Below are 10,206 nucleotides of genomic sequence, written 5' to 3' on the forward strand. Positions count from 1 at the left end.
AAATTATACAAATATGCTCATATTTCTACGTTACACTGCAGGTACTATCTTTACAATCATACTTAACGTGGATGATGGACATTGGGCGTGTTGGTATGCTATGCCAAAGCATGTATAGTTCTAGAACACGAAAAACACAAAAGGTCCCAAGCTGACACAAGTATAACAAAAATACATGTACCTTTATAATTCAGTTGGTTACACCCATATACATTCTGGGCCTATATGTATTCTCCAACAATCACTTTAGTTGGAGCTAACAAACATAGTAAATCCCTCTTGTTCTTGGGAAATGCCAGTTGGCCATATTTGAGATAATGGCCATTTAGCCAGGTAACCAACATAAAGGCTGAAGAAGTACAGACTACAGATCCCTAGCCTAAAGTAGCAAAGCAAGGTTAGTAGGCTAGTAGCTGACATGCATTGCCATGGCCCCTGGGTAAAATCTGACAAGAAATCCCCTGTCGGCACCTTCCTCTTTCTCTCTCTCCGAGTTGGTGAATCAGCCAGTACCTCCTTCGAAGGAAATTCTATAAGATCTTTCATCGAAAGATCTTTACGAGATCCTGATCCATACCGTCCTTTCTTAATCTAACGGCTGCCACATGCAACTGAATGTAAGAAAGAGGACACGTGGTATGCACAAAAGAAGGTCTTTCTGTGAGACCGGATCTTATAAAATTTTCTTCCCCCTCTCTCTCCGAGTTGGTGACCCGTTCACTCATACTGTCATCCAATCCACAGCAACCGAAACATCTGACTGAAATTTTCTTTTAAAAACATCTCCCCCAATTTTATAAATATTTTGCATTTAGATTGGCAATATGAAAACTATATTTGTATTGCTGTATCACAAATTGCACTATATTGCCAGTGGTTTTGGAAAATATCTGGCTATCCATTTATTTGACTTTCAGGAATTAAAGTTGAGGTTATATTGGAATGTTAGTACCACTTGTCAATCGTTTGCTGCCGGTTCCTTTCGAAGAAAAAAATGTTTGCTGCTGGTACACCATAACCAAAGGATCAATGATGGAAAACTGAGATCTTGGAGATGACAAAGATGCAAATTTTGGTAGGATCAATAATAATTCATTTTCTGTTTACCACCATACCTGTTAAAATGTAATAAAACCACAGTGTTAGTTAACATAGGAAAGTAGTCTTAATTTTAGATGAATTGGGACCAATATTGCAGACTTTTCTTTTAGAAAAATAACTGATGCATGCGTACAAGTCATATGACCAAACATCAGAAATCCAAAATAATCCTGATCCTGAAGCTCTCAGCACACTAAGCTAGAGGATACTGTGTTAGGATGGCAGTATAGCACACTAGCTAGTTGTTCCTTGCTAGACACAGTTGAGTACTCCATTCATCGTACATCAGTTGGACATCGAGATGGTCCTCAACGTACAACTCAATTGCCATATGTTTATATTATGTTAATACCAATGGAAATAGAAACTCGTTATTTGGCTTATCCAGATGGTAGTACTTTTCTCATGCATGCCCGTGGTCAAAACAAATAATTTTCAACGACTTGCATTCTGGATTTCTAGAACAATCTAGTTGCAGGTGTCACAAGATAGTAGCTGCCAGTCTGCCACAACAAATCATGGAATGGGTTGCCTGTTCGCTGAGGAGGCAAGCAAAAGCCCATGCCAGAACAGGACGGAGGAGAGGCAGCTCGGCAAGGCAAAATTGTCCGCAAACGGCGCGAGAAAAGAGCTTGTGGGGCTGAGCACACTCACGGATCCAATGGGTGGGCCGTGAACCACTTTAAGAATTTACACCGATTCAAGGCCCATCCACTCATATATGATTAAAAAAACTCATCTCATTCTCACAGTTCATGTGAAAAAAACTAATGGGTGACGGATAATAATTCTTATGGGTGCTCCGAACGTGTCACTGATGACTAATCATTGGAGACGGGTTATACCGCTACCCGTCACCTATGACCGTCTCCCATATACTGGGGTGACAGACATAAGTGACGGATAACGTCTTCACCATCACTTATGTATGTCACCCATGTGCTGGTAGGAATACATAAGTGACGGGTATATATTACCCTGTGGGGATATCCTGTTTTCAGGATGCATCCTGGAGCGTAGCTAGTATTTAGTAGATGTCTTCTCCCTGCAAACAACAGCAACACATCCAAATCTATATCGACAAATACGCATATAAGAACTCGCTTCATCAGATAATCGTAAAGGGATAATCGTAAAGGTTACAAAGTTCCAATCAATTCATTACAGAATCACAAATGTTATAAAATTTCGATCAACTCATATTACATATATAAGACCTCACAAACTAGGGATTTTATAGTGGAACTCACCGTGTCAGGTGATGACTTCAACCACTAAGAACTCTGCGATCCGTCGTCGAATCTCCGGGAGTGCACCGTCGTCGAAAAAAAGAGCGTCAAATTCCTAAATAATTTAACACTTAACCAATGTCATGTTATCATGGAATTAAACTAATTACTAAAATTAGTTATGAATAACCTCGTATTGAACTTACATCGGAGGATTTGATATCTTTCATGCGGAGCGTGAGGAGCATGTTCCACGCAACATAGAATCCGCAGGTGTTGCTCGGTGGTTGTTTGTGGCACTGCTGAAAAGAAAATTTAGTGTTAGATAAAAAAGAAAAAAGCAGCAACAGAGAGCATTTGATATTCTATTAGGTAGCATTTACCGCGAACCCGGTCTTGTGTGTCAGTCTGCGGCCGGCTTTTGTGTCGTAGTCAAGTTGAGCTCGAATGTACTTGTCAAAAGCCTGCATAAGGATGGATCGATTAGGGAGCATTTGAATGTTAGAAAAGTTAAATATGTAAACTAAGTTAAGCAAAACTTACGCGTCGAGGAGTCCTTTTACAGCACTATAATCACACTCTCCAGGTTTGCCTTTTCGTCCTCCTAGTCTCGACGAGTCGAGGTAGAACACCAAGTCCCACTTGAGGCAAATAACCAATAAGATCTAATGGCCACCGGTGTTGTGGGCGCCCATCAGGTACTACATTTTAGAATATTGTTGCATTGCCCTGGCCACATGGTCCATAGCGTAGTCGGGGTGAGTGTGATGACCGATATTGTAATGGCCTCAGGGTCAAGACATGTGATGGAATCCTTGTGTTTGTTTCTTTCATAGTTAGATTAAAGACTTAGTGGTATTAATTAATGAATATTCAGTTTCAAGGGACTTATAATGTAAAGATCCGTAATAACGAAACGTCCAGGCCATCAAGGTTGAAGAGGTCGTATAAGTCATTGAAACCTACAATGAAGTAGCTGTCGTCATTACTTAAGAGGTGTCGTCGTTTGTACTGTACGACTATAGATATGGCATTGTTGTCTCTAGAAGCCTGCATGTAGTAAATATGCAGGTCAACACATGCATGTCCTGCCCTTCCTAGGCCATCTACCGTCATCATAGGCTTCCCATATTGAAATTTTGTGTTGGCACTAGCGCACGCTGCTCTAATGTCCGTTGACTTCATCACCGGTACAATGGCCTTCGATATCTTCAGCAGGTTCTTCTTACAGCCTTTCTTTTCAGCTCCCTTTTCCTTCTTTTTTGGGCTCTTTGGGGGCGATAGAATTGGTTCTGGAAGCGAGACTGCCGGATGCGGAGAAGGTAGTGAAGTTGGCTTCTCTGAAGGAGGAGAAGGCAGTGAAGCTGCCTTCTCTGGAAGTGAGGGGCGCGGCAGCGGTGCACTTGGAGCTCATTCAGACTGGGATGCACTGGAGACAATAATGTTGCCCCTCTTCCACTGGATCCTTTGATGAAGAGCTTGACCCAGAGTTGTGACTTCATCATTAGGGGGAGCTCCAACACGTGATCGGTGAAATTGTTATGTACCATGTCCACCGTAACCACGGTATAACCTGCACGTATCGGGACCGTATGTAAGATGCGGATGGTTGGAAGCACCTGACCCCTTGCAACCTTGATATGGTATCCGCCAAGCCTGATTACATGGCTGCAAGGCATGGGCCCTTCTAGCATGTCAATCGTATCCGGCTCAATCACAGCAAGAACTATTTGTTGCTCGACCTCCTTGGAGGCGCAGCTACTCTTCCTTGCAGCTCCGGGGCTAGCTTCCACTGGAATGGAAATATCTATTCCCTTTGCTGCAAGCTGCTCTATGATGTTTGCATAAATTTTCCGGGTGATGTCCTGTGTCAATGTCTGTGTCAATGCATCCACATCCACTGCAGGCCTCTTTCTCTTCTTGTACATCCCGAGGTCTTTGGGAAAGCCATATTTCCAGCCCTGAAAACTTGATACACCATGCACTCAACCTGGGTGCTCCGGGTTTCTCCGTGTCGCTGAGAGAACATCATGTTCCCTGACCCTGGTGAAAGAACCTTGGTTGGCTTTGATTGCCTTTTCTTTTACTTTTTCTGCGACTACCTGAGTTTTGGTGTTTCTTAATGTGATTTCCCCATTTTTGGATAGCTCACTCCTTGCACACAAATATGACTGCGATCGTCCCAGGAATTGGAGCCAAGGATTCTCATGGTCTTCTCTGGATAACTTTTTGTCCTCTGCTTGCCATTTGGCCTTTCCCAGCGTACCTGGTTGCGCCGGTCTTGTGGTTATGCTTGTTCCTAGCCCGAAGCTTCTTCTTCTCCTCACTCTCCTTTTTGAACTGCTCTGAGTTCTTCATCTGCACAAAAGCATCCCAATCTTCCTCTTTCAAGTGCTTGTAGCTCTCGAAGGGTGCCACCCCTTTAGCCAAGTACCGATTCACAAACTTGCTCTTAAATGTTCGGTTAAGTTTCGAGATCGACTTCATTGTTGCATTGAGCGCAGCGATCGTTTGACGCTCACTCAGGTTTACAGGGTACTCCAGATACTCCTTGATGATATTATCGAACAAGTCCCTCTTAGCTTTGTCACTGAGGTCTTCAAACTTAGTCGTTGTGTCCCTCTCTTGTGAAATGAGCCCTGCGACCCTCTGGAATCTATTCAGGGCCTTTTCATCCATAGGTAGCCCATCAACATCGATTCCCGTGACAGTAACCTTGTCCATCGGTCACTGTGTTTGTTACCTTGCCTTTCGGGCTCGTGCACCGCTACCAGCTGTCTGGCTTGGAGACTGCGCTTCCGCCATCTAGAGAAAAAACAAGGGGAGTTGACATAAACAAAAAATACTCCTCCATTCAACAAGTATAAAATGCATTGACTCGTATCAATACCTCTTCGGCAGGATTGTATTCTTCGTCACTTGCCTGACGTCGGCTCTCCCGCATCGGTGACGGGTCAGGGCTCAAGCTGTGATACTGGCTTTCGCTGCTGCCAGAGGAGAATGTTGGGTGCGGGCTTAGACTCCTATCCGCCCCATCTTGTGCTGAGGTGGCCTCTAGTGCTAGCATCCTCTGTGCTTTTGGTTTCTTCCCTATGGTTTCTTAGAGTTTAGAAAAAGAATCGAGGTTAAGGATTTTCTTATATCTACTAGTCGAACTATCACTAAGATGTCTTTGGGTGAAGAGAGTTAAGCAAATAGATGTCAGCAAGCAACAAATTCTCAAAATTGTTATACAGAACTGATCAGAGAGAAACAAAGCATAATAATCAGCTACAGCCTATGCCAATCAGAAGAACTAAACAGGACCACATCTATTGTACTCAACTATCTAGCCCAATTTCAATTCATATCATCATCACTGAGCAATTACCCGCAAGCAACCTTACTGTCCAGATCAAAGAGGAGGAAAAACTCACAGACCAACCATCCAGATTAATAGAGAGAGGGAAAAGAGGAATGAAACCAAAATACTCACAGTGAGATCCGGGGAGGAGAAGACCGGGGAGGCGCAGGTAGGAGGAGACTGGGGAGCTCGGAGGCCGGGCGGCGCGTCGGGGACGAGGAGGCCAGGGAGGAGGAGGCCGAGTGGCATGTCGGGGAGGAGGAGGCCGGGCGGCGAAGAGGCTCTGGGCGGTGAACCCTAGCGCAGGCGAGCGGAGGAGGCCAAAAGACTTAGGTAAAATGAGAGTGCACTCGCGTGGGGACTAGCTAGGGCTATATACATACAAGTCATAGGTGACGGGTGACATTCATCACCCGTCACCTATAACCATAACCCGTCATCTTTTAGTAATAATAAGTGACGGGTGATAGTTATAGGTGATATGACTTATATGTATGTAGGCAAATTTGACATTAATATTACAAATTTGACATTAATATTACAAATATGACATTAATATTACAAATTTATTCCAACATGTATAATTCTCTTTAAATCCACGCATGACCAAGTGTGCATGTATATTGTCTGGTTTCGAGAACTTCTTATCATTCTTGCAATCGCGACATGGATAATACATTGTCGTTTTACCACGATCTTTCATATCCGCCAAGGCAGCACTCATGAAATGCTTCACCCCGCTCAGTTACTCCAGACAAGTCCGGATCTCAAGGTACATCCAACTTCTGTCCGTCATCTAGAATTAATATAAAAATATTCATTGTTGATTAACAATTACCTTAATTTCATGGTTAAGCATGCGATTAAAAATTTCATACAAATACACTAGATCTATGGCATATCACGGTAGATCGGGCAAACCTAGTATCAAATCTAATATAAATACAACTCACTTGTACTAAGATTTTGGATAAATATGCAAAATAGCTGATTACAACTCAAAGTACAACAAATCTACCAAATGAGAATTAGAGGAGGAGGAAAGGGGGAGATGCAAACCTTGAAAAACCTAGCACCAATTCAAACTTCAAATCAACAAGATATTAGAAAATCTCTAGCGGAGCCGGTGAAAATCGCCGACACTGTGCGGGCGGAACTGTTGAGTAACTATTCGCCCGCACAGTGGCTGGCCAGCTCTTTAAATAGACCTAAGTAATAGGTGACGGGTGATAATATTATCCGTCACTTATGACTGGTGCAGGGAGACCTGTAACTTATGACCAAGTCATAAGTGACGGGTTTAGTCATTACCCGTCACTCATGTTATATGTGACAGGTAATATTATGACCCGTCACCTATTATCTGTTATCTGTGACGGGTAAATACCCGGTCCCGAACTGAGGCAACATAAGTGACGGGTCGTGTAATGACTCGTGACAGGTCGTGTAATGACCCATCACTTATGTGTGTCTCCTTTATCCGTTTTTCACGTAGTGAGTCTAACAACCGACTCATCGACTCATTTGCTTTTTTTTATGCAAACAAGGCACATAAACTTGCTGAGTTTTACCCTAATGATATTTCAAGCACCGACTTGATAAGACTTGAAATACAACTTAATAACTATATTGATGACATGAGGAGAGATGATAGCTTCAAGGCCTAGACAACCTTGTTGAGATCTCAATTAAGCTTGTTGAAACAAATAAACATAAAGTTTATGATTTGATGTACTCGCTTCTCAAATTAGTATCGCTTCTACTGGTGGCGACGGCAAGTGTTGAAAGTGTATTTTTTGCAATGAGTTTAGTCAAGAGTAAGTTGAGAAATAGGATGGGTGATAGTCTTTTGGTTGATTGTCTAGTCATGTTCATTGAGTGAGATCAAGTGTGGAGGATGTACATGCATGATATTGTGCACAGAGGTTGGCCTCCTATGTTGCTTTTGCAATGGAAGAGTAAGGAGTCAGTTTGGGAGATGTAGGGCGGGGGTACGAGGATGAGGAAGAGTATGATGATGATGTCTATCCAAATGGTGTACATTCGTCGGATTATCCGATTGAACCGACGGGTAAGGCAGACTAGGGGGAACGAATCCATTCTCTAATTGAACTAATGGAGCGTGATTATCTTAAGGCTGATGAGGAATAGTATGATCACGATGTCTATCTGTATGGTGCACATTCATTGGATTATCCGATTGAACTGACCGGTGAGACAGATTAGGGGAAACAAATCCCTTCTGTAATTGAAAAAATAGAGCGGGATGATCTTGAGGCTGACGAATCTCCTGAATATGACATGTCGGATGATGATGACGATGTTCCTGGGAACAATCCCAATTTTAATAACCTTGTGGTGAATGAGGGGAATCAGGTGTCCTGGGAGTATACGCAGAATGAGGTGACCGTGGGTGCTAGGTATCCTACAAGTGAGGTCATGAAGGATGCTGTCACTCAATTGAAGACATCGCTTCGATGGCAGTTTTATGTTGTCAAGTCAAGCAAGAAGAAATATGATGTGAAGTGCATGAAGGAGGGTTGTCTGTGGCGGGTGCACGGTTTCGAGGGGAAGTGGGTTGAGTATTAGGAGGTGTCGATTGTGGTGGACTATACTTGCACCATGGACAAACTTGAGCCCAGCCACAGGAACATCACCTCAGCCTTTCTCACCAATGTGATGTACGCCTAGATTGTGAACAATCTAAACTACAAAACATGATCCATAATCAGGCAAATTGAGGAGTACAAATACACTATCAGCTACAACAAGGCATGGAGGACGAAAAGAAAAGTGACTGAGATGAAGCAATGATGTTCAAACCTGGCAAGTATGTCCTAAAGCAATGCTTCTTCGCGTTAGGACCATGTATCAAAGTTTTCGGGCATTGTCGACCTATCCTCTGCATCGACGGCACTTTCCTTACTGGCATGTACAAGGGACATATTCTGACTGCTATTGGGGTTGATGGGAATAACCAAGTGCTACCGTTGGCCTTTACATTTGTGGAGAGTTAGAACATCAGAAGTTAGTATTGGTTTCTATACCGTGTGAGCATGATAATTGTCAGTGCTCGGCCAAACGTGTGCCTTATATATGACCATCATGCTGGGATGCTCACGACAATTTAGGATCTGCATAATGGAACGGAAGATGGCGTGACTGGACCTATGTGACCAGATCTGCAGAGTAGGTGGTGCATGAGGCATTTGGGTGCAAACTTCTTTCGCCAATTCAAGAACAAGAACCTCATGAACATGTTCAACAGGCTATGCGGTCAGAACCAGCAACGGAAGTTTGATGCTCTTTGGAAGACACTGTATGACCTGACGAAGAAGCAAACACGGGAGTATGCAGGGAGACCCGTGAGGGGAACGAATGAAGAACCAATACCTCTTGAGTCACTGCCAACGGACAATGAAGCTAACATACCGTGGAGGACTGAGTCATCTACCAGGTCATTTAGCGAGTGGATTAAGAATGAGCCGAAGGAAAAGTAGACTCTGCTCTACGACACAAACGAGGCTAGGTATGATATTATGACTACAAATTTAGCAGATGTTTACAACTGGGTGATGAAAGGTGTGAAGGGGTTGCCGTTTGTGGGGATTGTAGAGTTCATACTTCAAGAAATGTGCAAATATATGCAATAGCTCACATGGTGATAAATGATGCTCGTCTGATTTATAGGACAAAAATGACTAAGTACACGAAAGATAGGACCGAGAAGGTAAAGATGCATCGGGTGAAGATCATGGGAACTGCACAACGTAGATACGAAATTCTATGCAGGGACAAAAGAAGGAGAGGGGGCAAGCATGAAAGAGTTATCCACGAGTGCACAACATTGTAGTTTTCTATTTTAGTAGTGAAATAATCACTATATTCGAAGTTATAACGTGTTAAGTTGTGATTTGTTGATATATTTGTGTACACTTTGCACAATCTATTATGTCATATTATATACTAGATGCTTACTTCTTACTCTGTGTTTGTTTTGCTTATAAAACTATAAATAACTCATGAACATGCAGGTATGATGCAGCTGGAGCTGCTTGACCCTCAGCTCAATGTTAGGCACCGCTCGTACCGCATCGCGGTCCAGGCTAAGGAGCTCCCAGTACTACAACCCCGTGTGCCGGATGAGCACATAAGGATTGACGAGCGCTGAATTCTGAAGTTTGTCCAATTTCAATTTAACATTTCATACGGCTTTTTTATCGGTATTCGTCGCTAATTGTATTATGTTTATAGGTTGCGCGTTACTGGGCTACTTCTGCTGTGTTGACTGGTGGAGATTTACGCGTTGGTAGAGGGCTCAGAAGCGGCCACGCAGTTCAGCTACGACAGGGTCTTGCTCACGGCCCTTGTCGATAGGTGGGGTCCCGAGACTCACACGTCCCACCTCCCGTGCGGCGAGATGTTGCCCACGCTTGAGGATGTCTCGCTCCTGATGGACCTGCCTTGCATGGGTGCCACTATTTGGGCTAGGGACGTGGGCGTGGGCTGGTGTGATGAGATGCTGGAACGCTT

The sequence above is a fragment of the Phragmites australis genome, chromosome 6 (assembly GCF_958298935.1).
Source record: "Phragmites australis chromosome 6, lpPhrAust1.1, whole genome shotgun sequence".
In the NCBI taxonomy this organism is placed as follows: Eukaryota; Viridiplantae; Streptophyta; class Magnoliopsida; order Poales; family Poaceae; genus Phragmites; species Phragmites australis.